This window comes from Epargyreus clarus, unplaced genomic scaffold (assembly GCF_041222505.1).
Source record: "Epargyreus clarus isolate Ecla_fem2 unplaced genomic scaffold, WU_Ecla_fem_2.2 ptg000026l, whole genome shotgun sequence".
Lineage (NCBI taxonomy): Eukaryota > Metazoa > Arthropoda > Insecta > Lepidoptera > Hesperiidae > Epargyreus > Epargyreus clarus.
In genome coordinates, this window is record NW_027332233.1 from 1,733,295 (window position 1) to 1,750,361 (window position 17,067).

At 41.4% G+C, this 17,067-nt stretch overlaps 1 protein-coding gene across 1 annotated transcript in view; it reads left to right on the forward strand.

Moving 5' to 3' along the window:
* Positions 1–17,067, forward strand: part of skd (mediator complex subunit skuld) — an 89,366-nt gene that overhangs the window by 40,900 nt on the left and 31,399 nt on the right. The gene's annotated exons all lie outside the window — the stretch shown is intronic.

The window sequence follows — 17,067 nt, forward strand, 5'->3', positions numbered from 1 at the left end:
CCATGGCAACATGCATTTATTTCACCAGTAGGACAATTTAAAGAGGATCGCATAAAAAAATTGAGGTGGAATAGTTTTCGGTACTCATGCGCCATTCCTCCTGGACTATTATCACAATCCACAAAACAGTACAGAGACTAACACCCCTGTTATAATACAGAAATGTGTATGGCGGCAACGCCGCTGCCGGCGCTCGTCGAAGAATTCTGTCAGCAGTGTATCACTGATTCGCTATAGAGCTACTGAAATAATAGCGAGCTCGCTATTATGTATTCGTGTCCAATAGTGTCAAAGAGGTAGATGTATCAATTGAAATAACAAATAAAACAATGAATCAGATACCTGCCGACACTATTGAGGCGCAAGATTGATCTAGGCTTCTTGTAGATACTCAGTTTCGCACGTCACCGTCCGGCTATTTCGAGTTTGTAGTATAAGGCATTGTCACGCGTTACTATACAATCGTTGCACTTTAATGCGCTGAATTGTTGAAATAGTGCAATAATAATTCCATTTTTCTGCTATTGAGAATATTTTTACGACATTTTTACTGTTGTTTTTCTCGACAATCGTGTCCAGAGACATGTATTACGAAGAATTAAATTGTTCACGAAACAAATGTTGAACTTGCAAGAAGTATGTTATCAAGGTTAAAATATTCTATAATTGATATTTATGCGTCAGTCTGCTTTATTATGTTCTTTCTTACATTTAACCACTGATGTATAAATCCATAAACCACCTAGACATAATCCATCCATAATTCATATTAATTAATGCGTTTGCGATTACAAAAATTCCCATGTCAACGTCAGGCTATTTCGAGTGGTGGTATTGTCGCGGGCGGCGCTAAAAATAAACCGTTATTGCCGCGAGATAAATCTCTCCCGGTCACCCAGTTTCCGCGTATAAGGCGAGACGGGGTGCGCGAGGCCGCCTTGTGTATCCGCTCTACGGGTACTATGCCTGGAGAATATTGTAGGTATATAGTACATTGTAATAGGTAAACGTGTAGTAACGTTACAGCATTAAAATAGGCTTTGTAAGATTGTGGTTGAGCTTTGGTTTAAGGTCTCCCTGAGCCGTTGAGAATAATATAATACATATTGTGGTTACGCTTTAACTACAGATCTTGACCAGCTAAAATAATAATAATAATAAAATAAATGAAGAAATACACCCTTTATTTTTAACGTGAACATATAAACACATTTTTATACTTCATTAGAATCGTTGTAGCGAATAAAAATATAGCCATAGCAATATTCTTGTCTTGCAACAATTATGTCTATTTTAATTTTTGACATAAATGATCTTTAGGAATAAATGTAAGTGAAGAATGAAGAGTATGAAATATTACACCTTCGTTCTCCTTTATGGCTAAGGTCAGTTAAAGTGCCCTCACATTAAAGCTAGGCTCAATAAATAAAACAAGCTATTAAGATTTAAGACATTTAAGACCAACTTCGATGACACTTAAAGTATTTTTCTGTAATCTGTATGAAAAATGTTATGTGTAATGCTTAACATAACAATATATCCACAATAATGTAATGTTTTTAGATTAATAGAATCCTAAGTATTTTTTATTGTATTACGAGAAATCTAAAACAAAATATTTATGTTCAGTATAATATTATCGATATCAGTCAGAATTTTTTGTTTTCGAAATATCTTTAATTTACGACAGTGCTGTTACAATTTTAGAATACTATGAGACGATGATGTAAACGATAAACACAACTAAGTAAACATTGAAAGTTAACTAAACAAAATCCAGTTAATCTACTAGTACGCTCGATATGAAGCTAACAGCCCCGACAGGCCTCTGGTCCTCGTTTGCTTGGTAGTCGGTCGGAGCCACTCCGAGCCAAACCGGTGCGCGCTACGCGGCTGCAGTACAAGTATGTAGCCGGCTTGACGCAATCGAGATCGTTGTTACTTTTATGTAAAGCGTGCAAACGTACGTGTAGAACTTGGTTCAATAGAGATTGTAATGCAGAATGACGGCATTTTTTATTTATCTCACTGTTCTCTGTTAAATAAGCTAGACACACCCACGCATAAATAAAATGTGCCTCCATCATTTTAGATATCAACTCTTTTGAACCAAGTTATGCATCACGCGACATATTATCCTGGTTTGACTAGGCAGTCTATAGTCTACAAGTCATCATTATGACTACAATATCATTATGTTGCATCGTCTTGTATTTATGTTGATAAAATTAAGTTCGGTCAAGTGTTAACGTGATGGAAGCCATTTATTTTCCTCCGTAAGAGACAAGCACTAAAATCAATTCGTAACTATTAGAATGATAGTTTTTGATGTCTGGTATACTGCATGCGATCGAAGGTCGCGTCTCGAGTCGCTGCAACTGGCGATGGACGGAAATAGCCGAACGTACGGCAATTTCCCGACCGCGGCTGTGGACCTGCGTTTTTGATGAAACGCCCGCTCGCTCGCCGCTGTTTGCATAATAGCTTAATCCCTAATGGATAGTTCGGACGCAGACGACTCTTTTTACCACTCATTCAGTGCGATATCATATTAAAATCGATTGAACCGCGTCCATTTAATTTGAGTGCTGCAGCAGTGTCGAAAAGTCAGCATCTTTTTCGTGTCAACATCGAAGTTCAACTGCAATATTTTTCAGCATTCCTTTGCCCATAACAGAACAAAGTCGGTGTAAACAAATCAAAAGATTGTTATCGTAATCGACGCGGCTGCGAGTTAGGCACTACGTCTACCCAGGCGTAAGGCCCCAGGCCACGACGGGATCCCCAACATGGCGTTAGGTATGCTGTCCAGAGGGGCCCTGGTCGCAGTGACTCGGGTCTTTAACGGCATCCTCCGCACAGGCTATTTCCCGACCACCTGGAAACTAGGGAAGGTAATCGTCCTCCCGAAACCGGGGAAAGACCGACGTCTCCCGGCTAGCTACCGCCCCATAACCCTGTTATCAACCACAGCTAAGCTGTTTGAGAGACTGGCGTTGAAACGACTGCGTCCGTTCCTTAATATAAGGGACGAGCAGTTCGGATTCCGCGCCGGTCACTCTACAACGCTGCAGCTCACGCGGGTTATCCATCATTTATCATCTGAGCTCAATTACGGGCGTCACACGGTCGGCGTCTTTCTCGATATCGAGAAGGCGTTCGACCGCGTATGGCACGATGGGCTCATATGCAAAATGATGGATACACCTGCCCCGGCGACGCTGATACGGTTGATAGCATCGTTTTTAAGTGAGCGGCAGTTCTTTATTTCGGTTGAGGGCGTCGCCTCAGACCCTAGGCCCATCCTTGCGGGGGTGCCGCAGGGCAGCTGCCTCTCTCCGTGGCTCTACGCACTCTACACCAACGACGCTCCCACTCTCCACGGTCATCTGGAAGACTGGGAGCGAGACGTTATGCTCGCGTTGTTCGCAGATGACAGTGCGTACTTCGCGTCGTCCCGTCGGGCGGACATTGCTGCACGGAAGATGCAACGTCTGCTAGACCTGTTACCTATGTGGCTGGATAAGTGGCGCATGGCTGTCAATGTCGGAAAGACAGTCGCAATACTTTTCAGCCGCAAGCGTATCATGCCGGCTCCGCTGAGGCTCCGTGACACGGAGATAGCTTGGCAGCCTTTAGTTAAATACCTAGGATGTAACATCGATCGCTCGTTGCATATGGTCCCGCAGGTGGAGCAAGCGCTCCGCCAGGCCCGAGCGGCCCGAGCGATGCTCCGACCGGTGCTTACATCCAGGTTACCGTTAAGGACGAAACTAGGGATCTACAAGACCTATGTTCGTTCACGACTTACCTACGCGGCACCGGCATGGTACGCGTTGGTTTCCAGGTCGAACCGACAGCGTCTCCAGGCGCAGCAGAACCTGGCCTTGCGAGCAATCGTGGGGGCGGGACGCTACGTCAGGAACGACGTGGTGAGGCGCGACCTTAAGATCGAGACGATCGAGGAGTTTGTGGTCCGCCTCGCACGCTCAATGTATGAGCGGGCGGAGGCCGGACCATACTCCCATTTAAAGGGGTTCGCGCCCCTACACGATCGACCACCTGGGGGGCGCCCGCTCCCGCGGGAACTCCCTGGACTGGCGACCTCCGACCATCAGGAGGCCGATCGTCCGCTCGGTATGACGACGCAATAAGTACCGAATCACCCCCTCAACAGGGGGATGATAGATATTTTTAATATTTGTTCATTATTCTATTATGTTTTAAATAACATTATATTATTATGAATAAATATCAGGAATCCGGGGGGTATTCACCACCTGAGAATCTGCCCGGGCAAAGAGGGTATCCTCGAGACCCGAAATTCCATGCCCACCGCCCTTATGTTAGCATTGCCTTAGCATATGAGAGACCCGGAGGGTATGAATAATATGTATGTAATAAGCGTAACTCTCAAAGAGTTATACCAAGTGTTGGGCATGGGTCTCTGGAAACTGGAAATATCTAGAGCATTCTCCATCTACAGCTCCAATGCGGTTTGTTGTAGGTTAACTCTTATATGTCGTATACATAACAAATGCTGCTATCCGTGTAAGTGCTGTACGTAGTTTTTTTTTTTTTCAACAGAAAAAATGGAAGAGCAAACATATTTGTCACTAAGTTTCATGAATACGTTTTAGCTATTATAGATTAAATTCCTTGACTTACGTGTATCTTTGCGATAATTCAACCCAAAACTGCCTCAGTTAGTCGCAGCTGCATGACGCAAGGCGCAGCAGCGCATCCCAATCGTCCGCCTCCAGGCGACGGCGATCATAATTCGCGCGGGATCCTCGTCTCTGCTTGTACGTGAGCCTATTTACGCGAAGATTAACGGGCGACGGCGGATAATCCGTTTTGGCTGGTCCGCGCGGATGTGGCCCTCGGGGGTGGCTGCCGCGGGGCGGTTCCGCAAACAGGGTTGAGCTAAACGTTCCGAGCGTTATCCGGTCATTACGCGGTGGACGTAATTGAAAGCGCAGTCCGCCCTAACTTTGTTATGTCCGTTAAACGCTCGCCTCGCATGCGATGCAGTTAAGTCGATTTAACTATTGATTTGGCGTCATGTTATCACAATGTTTGTATCATGCCCTTTTGTTTTAATCGACTTTACATAAGGAGGAGGGTGGACTGATTCTATAACTTAAAAAGTAAGTCTTATATAGCTGATGAACATTTCAAAGTAATCAAGATTTATTATATTACTACGAGTACGTTACCTGCTTAGTTACATTTAAATCTTGAAATATTACAGGAAATTTTATAAGGAACTACATCTCATAACTACATCATTTTAATAAGTACCTATAGTACTAATTATTACGCATTTATGCAGCATACCGTTGCGAATTTTTTACCGCACTTGTGTAGACTCATTGTGCGAATCGTTCCCATTGTAACACATTACGCATTCATTGATTAATATACAGTCGCGTGAATCATCATTAAATTGCATATAATAGTAGTGCTCGTTGACCGCACCGCTATACTTGTGGCGTGTGTAACTGCTTCTTGGGAATCGGGAAGGGAAATCCAGTGTTCAGTGTGAATGATGCTGCGTAGTCGTTCAAGATCAATATATTTGATGAAGCAGCATGGTGGAGTAATCTCCACGCTGCGCGTTACGGATAGGGGTTGCAGTCTCGACACACTACCGTCACTTATCAGCGATGGTCAGAATGTTATCTGTTTTTTTATTTAATTGCATATAAATAAAGGGTAACTTAGCTAATAAATGATACACTTGAGTATAAAACGTAACGAACGCCCTTCTCGTACTAAGTCACTTAAACATAACTAATCGCTAACCATCAAGTAGCAATCAGTATGGCTTCCACTATTACCTACTATGCATCCTTACTCGCGTAATCTGGAATATTAAGAGGTATCCTATCGTCTAGAATAAAGTAGATACTGATCTAACGCGACGAGGATTGGGCGTTCAATCTCCGGCGGGACAGATATCCAAATTATGAATATAGTTTTTTACCCTAGGTAAAGGTCCTTGTATGGTTTTTTCTGTCTTCAGGGTAAAATAAATGGTAGGGTGACAGTAAAAGCAATATTTTTCAAGAACACAATTTGAGTAGTTTTATTGATTTTCCTATAGTAATACATATTAGTACTTACTTACAACGTAAAGCTATATTTTATCTACTCCGGCCTTTTGCTCAATAATAACAAATGTAACATGTAACTCGTTCTAGGAAAATAGAAAAGGGAAATCGGCCGTTACTAGATGAAGACCAGAGCGCCGCCCATCAACATCGTTCGCTAGTTACGCGCGAATTTACTGCTCACTTAACTCTGTTTGGACAATATATTTCGAGTTCGTTACAGTGTTGGAATGGTATTCACTTTTCCTTTGTATTCAATTTGGCCCGTGCTTAAAATTGTTGTGATCTGTTTCAACTTTTCAACCTCAGTTCTACTTCTATCGTAATTTTGATTTATCGTATTATTTCCATTATGCGCTCGATGTACTCCGCGAAAACTATTTCGTGAAGGTGGTAGAACTCTTTGTGGTTCGACTCCGGCGGCACCACCGCCACACCTATATTTCTACCTAATAACAGCAGTGTTACTTCTCCTATCTGCTACTCCTATGTTATAAAAAAAAAAAAATCGTCGACATTCGGTTATTCCGTTGTATTAAAAATTAATATCAGTGCCCTCGTACCATTAATATATTTTATTATAATCTCACCAATAAATATTCAACGTATTTGTTGTCTTTAACATAATTTGGGCCTTACATATGCTTCCTAATACCTACTGATGTGCATAAAGTTGAGTCAGAAACCTTTATTGATAAATTTTCTGCGACTCCACAAGAAAATTGCATTTTTCTTCGCTTTTACACAAGCTACGTAAATGTCAACAAACCGGTATGTGACTTTCGCCTCTACAGCTCGGAATTAGAGGTGGAATCTGTGAAGTGAGTGGCTCGGGTCACTTGCGCGCGGGTGCAAGCACGTAGGCGGATTGTGGGGGCGGCGACCACCCCGCCGGGCGCTCGGTGTCCTGAAGCCTGAAGCCGCTCGGTTTATCGTGAAATGATAAAGGTCGCGTAGTTTACACGTGTACATTTCGCCGATAAACACGTAAAGGTCAATGGGTTTGGACTAATTTGTATATGTTAGTCTAGGATACCTAGAGAAGATTGTAATTAAGAATTTCCTTTACATATCTGACCTTCTGGAAACTAGGCCTATTTAGATAAATGAGGGTTTAAAGTTGCAATGTTACCCTTTACAAGTAAAGATCAAAAGTTAGTGATGTTTAATATCAAACAGTGTAATGAACATATAGTTGTTCTTGGAAGTTTTGATGGTAGGTAAAATTACGGTGCATTTCTATTTGTGTTCAGTCTTTAACTGTAAACATGCTACACTCAATTCCATTACAATGCGAACGGTAAGCGTATATCGTACAAACCATCACAAAAAGCAAGTAACACAGTATTAACGGCAGTAAATAAACTGTTTAGTACCTATCCTTCACGACCACTCGTCGCATTACAATAGTAGACAAAAGAGGCGAGAACTTGCGACCTGCAGTATCATAAACATGAAAATAACACGCGGCTCGACCGCAAACCGCATTAACTCAGCTATCGACAATCGTAAGGCTTTATTGGCATATCATTGCCTGTTTCGGACAGATGCTGTGTTTATTACGTGCCTACATTTGATTGCCGTGCGATTTTATCACGTAGCCGGGGTGGAGATGCCGCCCATTGAGTGCAGTCCTCTTTTTATTATTGCTAGCCAAATATGTGCTGTAAAATGGTTTGCCTGCAACTGAATAATAACCTTATGTTGTTTTTCGGTAGCTATGTTTAAGCTAAGCTTTAATTTAATGTTTCAAGAAGCAATTTTTCTATGTCAAAGCTTTTTATAAAGAGTTTGAAAGGGTTGCATCCAGTACACAAATGCATATGCAAATCAAAATATCGAAAAGTACAAAACGCGTTCGATAATTGCACCAGGTACAATAATAGGATATTAAACATAAGTGAGACACCTGGCGTTGCGCGGTTGCGGGTTCATGGGGTGTCGAGTCGAGCCGCGGGGCGAGGTCGTGTTAATTTATACCAATAAACAGTGAACCGAACATACGTGTAATTTTTACAGACACTTGATGATAACTTTCGAAACATTGTCTAGCAATCACAAAATAAGGTAAAAATATATGTACCCTGGAAACAAAAAAAAAATTTACATTAAGGACCTAAAAATAGTACCAACAAAAGCTTACAATCCTAGAAGGAATATTTGCCAAATTGTGTCTCCATACATCTATCATTTTACTCTCTACGTTAAATGGAAATGTTGTTGAAGGTTATGGCTTAGTCACGCGGCACGCCTAAGTACATACTATGTATTTTTTTGTAAATCGTGCAATATTTTAGAATCGACTATAAATGTAGACATGTACGTTGCTTCCGGGCCGTTACGCGCAGCACTTAACGTGTAAAGTGCGATCCAACTAACATTTCAATACGTTTCAATCACGTCGAGCTTTGATGTTCATGAATGCATTATCTGGCGCGGGGTCCCGTCAATGTGTTTATCGGAGGGGATTCTGGCGAGGCGTGGGACGGACGTAGGCTGCACGGGTACGCCACGCTCGCTGCTCGGGTGCGATTTGGTGGAAACGCTTTAAAGTTTAAAGGTTATGATCCGCTACGCTGTGCCATGTAGTCCACTGTTTCTAAGAATTCGGTTTAGCTTGAACACGGGTCGATGAAACTGGTATTGCTTACTCGATAAAGCAATAACTAGTACTAATTCAAATATATTCACGTATTACAAACGTTCCAACTTAGTCTGGAGGGGTAGTAAAGCATCTGTTAACAGCTTAAAATAGGACTACTTTTCCGTTTGGGATCGATTTTAAAATTTTCTATTAGCGCCAGTGACCATTTACTGGACAACATGCTGATCTTCTCATGGTTTCATCTGCTGAATCACGCTATTAATCATTCACTCATTGGCCTCGAGTTTGTACGTATAAATGTAGGAAATTTCTAGTTGCATCCACCGCTTTGCCGGTGCCCTTTTAGTTACATTCGTAGTTTCGGCTAATTTCATTCTCTATTGTTCTAACACAACAATTCGCCAGACTACGGGTTGATTTACTCGTTAAGCCGCGCCCCGCGTGCGATCCGCTTACGTTCCGGTCTAGTGAGCGGTGCCATTAATCATTCACTCTTCGTTCCCGGTCGCTGTTCGCGCCGGAATTTTCACTCGCCCTACTATATGTATCAATTTCTGTTGTTGCCACGTACAAAATATTTTTTTATATTTTTCGTGTTATTTTGAATAATACAATACTTTGACCAACACAACTGTTTTTGATCACTAAATCGATTCAAGTGCCTCTTTGTACGAACTACAGTGCGTCATTATCATAAAATATTTACTCTCGTTTTAATGACACTTAAATACCAATTAAAATTTGAATACTAAACGCCATTATGTAAATCATTTGAAATGCATTCAAAGCGCCCCCGAGCTTTCATCATATTACGATGTCCGTCCACGTGTTTGAACAGGGCCATAAAACTAAGCTCTTATCTTCCGACGAATCTACCAGCAATAGTCGTAATGTCAACAACTTTAAAGCGGCGCATAAAAAAGGGGTTGTTAGACCCCCGGCGTTACGGGGGATCTGTTGTTTTTAGCTCAACTCAACTGGTTTTATTCATGTCATCTATTTAAGTCGATCTGAATAAATTTTATAACAAATTTTATAGCTCAAAGTAACGAATAACGTAGATTTTTGAAGTTCATACCTTTACTATTGGCTCTGCTGGGCGTTAGTGAGTAACTTAATAAGATGAAACTTACTACTTACTCTACTACTACTACTACGAGTACTTACAGACCTGAGTTCTCAATGGAAAACAATTATGATACAAAAACAATGTACCTACCTACTTATCGTTTAACAAATGTATAACCAGTCAAATAAAATAATTGTGTGCACGTAAATGAAAAATATTCGAAAAATCCAAAGTATGTGACAAACGGATGCGATCGCGGTATCGATCAGAGTGTAGGGCGCGAAACCGCCCCGAGTAGCGCGCGCCCGCCCGCCCTACGCAGCGTGACCTTCACGCCGCCGTCGCTGAGCAACGGCAGAGATGGATGCATGTGTTGTTATGCGGCAAAATTTGTGTTGGTTAAGAGACTAAAACAATGTTAACTAACGTTAGTTATGTTTCTTGTATCGATGGAAAAGGATTTTTGAAGAACATTACGTATAGCAAGTACATACAACTGAATTTTTATTTGTTTTTAATCTAATAAAAGTAACAAACGACTTAGCAGTTCAAATCAAATGTTATGTGATGAGTGATGTCTAGTATGGAACTCCTTATTAGTGTATAAGCTTTACCCTTTGAGCACCCTTTAAACCACAATACAGTAGCACTAATCTGCTGCTATTAAACAGAAATAGGGGTATCGGCGGTGGCACCGTAGACAAACAACCATATGGAAAATCAATATAATTCCTTAATTAGATACTGTAATTAGGTTAATATTCAAAGATGTCTTTTAGAACTCAATTGAGAAAGTGTGACGTTAGTTATCGCGTAATTAGATATTACCCGGTTGGTAATAATAATCAGCGAATCGTCAGTCCGAGTGTAAATCTCAAGTACACGTTAAACACGCACGATAAGAAATCGTTAAATCATAATATCGTAAAAACATGTACAGTAATGTTACATCGGTGTTACCGTCATAATAAACAGCACAAAAGACGCGACGGATCAACGGACAGGGTGAATTTATAAGGGTTCTAGCCGGCTCCGCCGTGAAACCTTAAAATTCAACTTTGAATTTCACCAAGACATCCAGCTGATAGGTACCTACGAATTACACGAAAACAACAACAATAACTGACTCAGTTTGTAATTACTTATTTGGGTTTCGGTTTCAATATATTTTCACTTTTTTCTGCCTCATTAATTTCTTGACGTAAGTTGTTTACTTTGAAGTGAGAATTATGCGTAATTTCACTAAGCTTTGTTTTTATATGTATGTACGGAAATTCGGTACAATGGCAATATTATTTTCAGTCTCGGCTATTAAGTAAGAAGTCCTCGTAATAATTATGTTTATTTTATGAGCCGATGTGTTAATAACACGAAAGGCGCATCGCGTAATAATTTAAACGATGGACTCGGTCACGTCCGTTCGCGTCGTACTTAGTGCGCTCGTAAAAAAATTAACGCCAACCGCGGCGCTTCGTAACCGAGCATCGATACGGCGATAAATTAGGTGCGAAGACGGCGATAAGTGGCCTCACGGCCCTCCCGGCCCTCGTCCGGTCCGGCCCGGCCCCTGATCGATACGCCCCGTCGTAACGCAACCCGCGACCCGCTACCTGCACCCGACGCCGGCTGCCCGCCGCTACCGGCCCGACACACCCGCGCCCGTAATGCGATACCCTGCACTTTGACATAGCATCTTGACGAGTTAAGGAACATCACTTTTCTAACAAGACGACCAATTACCGTTACCGTAATTTATGTCATTATGCATCATGTAATAAGACCATACTATTTCTAGTTAGCTTTTAAAAACGTTGCAAGCACCGACAACAAGTGCCTAATTAAATAAAATTAATTGTTGTCGTCACTTAAAAATTATCGCCAAACTCAATTAATGTTATACTATAATTAGATGTCAGAGGGTCACGTATCTTTAAGCCAACTAAATAATAATTAAATGTACTGAGAACTACCATCAACTATTATCATCTAATCAATAAATAATATAATTTAAACGAATCTGTCTAATAGAACAATAGATTCGTATATAACAATTCATGTATCATCAAACGACGCTGAAAGCGTCTGAAAGACGTTACTACGTTATTATGTAACACGGTCGCTCGGGTGCGGAAGCGCCGAATGTGAGCGGCGACCGCGACTGTGCAATTAGAGTACACTCGTGTGTAACCGACCTAACACGTTGCCCCCCGTCCGACAATCGACCTACGCTTATTGACCACGCCGCAATCTACTGCCAACCCCAACGAAACGGTCAAGCGATCAAAACGTTTGTCAATAGCTCTTTAACTGTACACTTAGGACGGGATTTTCTTTCATCATTTTGCTTCCATTTTTTTTTTCAAATTTTATATTTAAAAGTACATTTCCAAACGTTGTCAGTGATAGAAAATGGGATCGTAGCAGAAAAAGTGTTTAACGCTCAAAGAGTTGCTAGGCCGTATTAAACTTCTTTCCAAGTATCATCCATTTGTTATATTTGTTCAAATTTCTGAGTTCGGCAGCAGATCAGATCCAAACAAGACAGCTGGTGACATCAATGTTTAATCAACAAGGATGATAATTTTGATGCGATTATAGAATCGTGAATTTATTTTGTCACTGAATCGTGTTTTGCAATTGGAATTACAATTTATTCTCATTTTGATTTATATTGTTTGGATTTTGTAGAGATTAACTCTACAACTCTACTTACTTCTTTGTAATGAGTTATATTTTTAATAATTACGATAAAATTAGGTATTGATTTCGTACTTTATTTTTGTACAAATTATTCATTTTTCAATCTACATCATGTATTTTTAAACCTAATTATTAATATTTTTTTCCCAAAAGTGTTTATTTCATGCGTGTTTAAGCATACTGAATAACTTTTCCTACATTTGCAAACCCGTAAGCCGGAATACGTCTAGACGCCATGGCTGAATCAATTACGCAATTTGTACATTCGCGTTGAAGTCCTCTGGACTCGAGGTGTCATGAAACATTATTTCGTTGAAATCATTAAAGATAAACCCATTGGGTACGTGATCAACTGACGGCAAATTTCAACTGTTGCTAATGTTATGTTTTCACTTTTCATAAAAATGGAAGGTGTTACCCAATTAAATTATTTCCACAACCCGTAATATAATACTGTTGTACAATAACTTAAATATAATGAATGGAAGTTACAGGACGCAAACGAGTATTACCCTGTGAAGTTCGACATTTGGCAGCGAAACTTTATTCTGCCATCAATCTTCGCAGTATTATTAGTATTGTTACGTCTGACGATCGAATACTTTTTGTTTAGACGCTAAAACGTTTCAGTAATGTGAACGCAACAGGTCGTTTTGTAGGCTAATTGTGGACGCAATTAAATCGTTTCTTTTCGGCTCCGCCTTGGAGGACGCCTCGTTATCCGTAACGAGGCTCAGCGAAGCTGTTTTTTGTTCATGCAACATTGTTCACTTAAATTCCAATTATCTCTTCGTTGTCTCCTCCGGTCGTTCCCCGGTGTGTGTACATCTGTCATCCGCTGAAAACGTATTTCGTCTTCTATCACAGGAGCGTGGTGCACCAAAATATTAGTTTTTACTTTCTTGTGGCGGCGGCCAGCAACCGACTGGTTTGATAACCCGTTCCGGTGGGTTTGCCCGCGGTCAGTGCGACACCTGATCCCTACTGCACATGTCCCACTCTCGCGTATTGAGCGAATGTAAAGACAGATGTTCAAGGACAGTCCGCAGTTTGGGGCTTGCCTGGGAGCCAGACTGCCATCGTTCGCCATTCCGTGACGAAATTCGTTACAGGCAAATTGTGAACGTTTCTGATCGGTGTTTTACACAAACGCACGAGCATTACAATTCGTAAGCGGCGCTGTTTGAGAAACAACCTCGCAAATTGACCGTTTCGATTTCTCAGTATTCTCGAATTCCGAGACCGATTTAAATGGCCGACGATAAACGGGTATCGTGCGCGTGCGCCGCCCGCTCGAATCGCCCGAATTCCTCTCAATAAGCCCGTTGATGGTGTATTACAAGCATCGCCTGTCATTTATGTATTGTTCAGGCGGAGCCGAACTGCCGACAGGAATTCGCCTCAACGGCGCAATTCATTTATTCTCGAATTTCTCAACAGCCGCATTGGAGATCTGTAAATTAAAACCAGATTTTTGGAGTTCAGTCGGAATGGTCGTATTTCGGAGTGTATCTTTATATGAACGTAAAGTAATGTGTTCGTATAGTAATGGTAGTATAATAGTGCACTAGGTGGTATATTCGGGCCGGGCGGCCGCGACCGGGGCGCCGCGCCGGTGTCGAGTCGTTGACCCTCGCCTGCCGCATTTTGTCCATACTGCACCCTATGTATAAGGGCTAAATTGATAGTAAACTGATTATAGAAATCTGATCACCTTACTGTAACGTTTATGTCATTTGGGAGCCTCATTACTTTTTTAGGAATTATAACTCTTTCGTTTTTTGATTTCAATTTTAGGTATATCTTTTACACACTTGGATGCGGTTACATTTTTATAACCTTTTTTTTTCTTTTTTTTTTCTCGAGGGGGAAACCTTTAAAAGGTACCCGACGACGTGGGAGCGACGCCGGGTTATGTGGGATTTTTACCGCACTAAAACCCCCCCGGTCCGGCCGTCCTCAATGCTTGTTGGAGAACTCCGGGATCTCCGACGGAACACAACCGGAGCCCTCCAAGCGCGATGCCCCGATCGGGCTCTACCCTGGGGGAGCAGTTTTCGCTCCTCCCACCCCATGTACTGTTTACGACGGTATGCGACCACACATACCGCCGTCCTTCCCGGGGTCGCTTGCTGGACGGTTCGAGCTCCCACTCTTGCCGCCCGCGACCCCGGAAGCCCCCTTTTAGTCGCCTCCTACGACAGGCAGGGGATACCGTAGCCCTATTCTAGCCCCAGAACTACAGGGACACATTTTTATAACCTATAGACAAGTGAACGAACACTCTACGTTTCATCTTTTAGCCATATCCTAGTTAAGTGGTTCTTCGAAATTATTTATCTCCGCCGCACGTTTCTATGTAAAATGAGCGTGCGTTTCAACAGTGTTATCTAATCCAAACATTATCTCATCGCGGGCGATCTGTTTATGATGAGTCGAGATAGCGATAGCGTCTTCCGCCACACGTTTCGGCCGTTACGATCTCGGTTTCTTGGTACGACTCGTTTTACAATTAATTAAGTGCCGATCATAAAATCGAAGCTCTGATTTAATTGCTCTGTTAATGTATTAATAGTACGTGGTTACCGTCGTCGCTGGATAAACAAATTAGAAAAGATCGTGCCGATTGAACAGATTTACCAATTGTTTGACTTTTTGAATATTAAGTCTTTAAACACGAATAGATTCGATAGGTAAATAAAAATGCTCATCATGACAATCTGTATTGGTTAACAAACAGTCTTTTACGATTGCAAAATAACTGGATAAATAATTGCAAGGAAACCTATCAAAGCCATTCATTTATTTAGCCTAAATCTTTTGCAAATTTTCTAGTAAGTTTCTATAAAGTTATGATTACAAATCTAGCTAGTTAGCCGCTTTCACCGATAACTATCAATTTTACATGTTGTTATTCCGCTCGACCAACTAAATGAAGAGAGTGTGGAAACGATCCGTTAGTTTATTAATTAGTGGGTAGGGCTTCAAGCGTGTGGGCTGGGCTGAACGCGCACGCATGCGCGATTGTTGTGAGAACGGGCCCGCGTGCGCCTGCGCACCGTCGCACGAGAAACGAACGCGCGTACCACTTTCTACGAACTGTACCACTCAGACACCTTAATCGTTAAAGTTTGATATAAAATTATGGTTATCTCGTAAATTCAATGGGGCTTACTTTTTCTTACTGTATGGTAATTTTGTATGCGGTTAAATGCAGATATTACTGTGGCGCTAATAAATTAATTTATTACTATATTTTTTCATATGAAATACATGTTATTGCATGTTCTACGCATGAGCTAGGATTGTTAAAGATTAACCGACTACAGAACTTACTATTAGAAGTCGGTCGTAATGTCTTATACCGTTAGCGATGCGTCGGCGCTTTGCAAGTTTATACGAACTCTTCCGCCCACTTACCCCTAAACGAGCTTTTCAATGACTCGACGCTAAATCATAATAGAAGCGAAAGATCCAATAGCTTATTTAAAGCTGTTCTCGCCAGAAAATAAGTTCTTAAAATGCAATTACATAATTTATATTTAGACTTGTTTTATTACCTTAATAAAATCTTTAGACTATAAACCCATCTTATCCATTTACATAGGTTGTTTACATTTACATCCATCGTGCAAGTAAGACTCTTTTCTGTATATTCATCTTTGTCACACAAACGTAGTCACTTACGACAGCTCCTTAAAAAGTCGTCAATGTTCTTGGCGCGTAGTTAAAGTGTATGATCTGTCGGTGAGGCCGTGGGAAAGGTACAAGCTAAGCTGTCGCACTCCGCACTCGATAACGGTGCTACGGTGCTGCCGCCGCTCTTCGGACGCCCGCGCCTCATTCGTCAAGGGCGGCTCGTTTCCTTTGCGAATGTTCCATTGATTGTCTTTTTGCAATGTTCAATCGGTTCCGCATCGCAGGGTTTAGAACTAATTACCTATTTGCAATCGTTTGGTTCGCGTTTAGTTTTACTCTAGCACGTTTATATTTTGACATTTAATTATCAGTATTACATGTCGCAAATGTTTAATAACGATAAATGTACTCAAACATACGTAACAATCTTTTTTTTAATTACGTTTATTTCAAGGGACGCGCGGGCGTTACGATAACAATAATGAGGTAACGTTGTGAACTTGCGATAATTGTCGTAAGTGAGCCCCTTCCGCGAGGTTGTTGAACGTTCGCGGCGTGTCCGCCGGTCGGGTGTTTTATTAATAAAACCTCCGTAGTGACGTGTATCGGCTATCGACGGCCGTGCGCCCGATCGGGCTATTTATTGATGCGCACGAGCACCGCCCAGCGCCCAATATCGATCGGGCGCCTTACCTATTGAACGCGTTATGATTTGAACGGTTCGTTTCTTCACTCTTCGAGATTTTGTAACGATTGCTTATAATTAATTAGAACGGTTATTGTTATTTGTGTTCGTTTTCTAATCGGTTCTTTTCTACTATGAGAGAAACAGTGTGAAATAATACAATTATTTATCTCTAAATGTTGTATAATAAACACGACTATATATGAGTTGGTGTTTAAATAATAAACTGATTGCTTTTTTAAGATTGTTTATT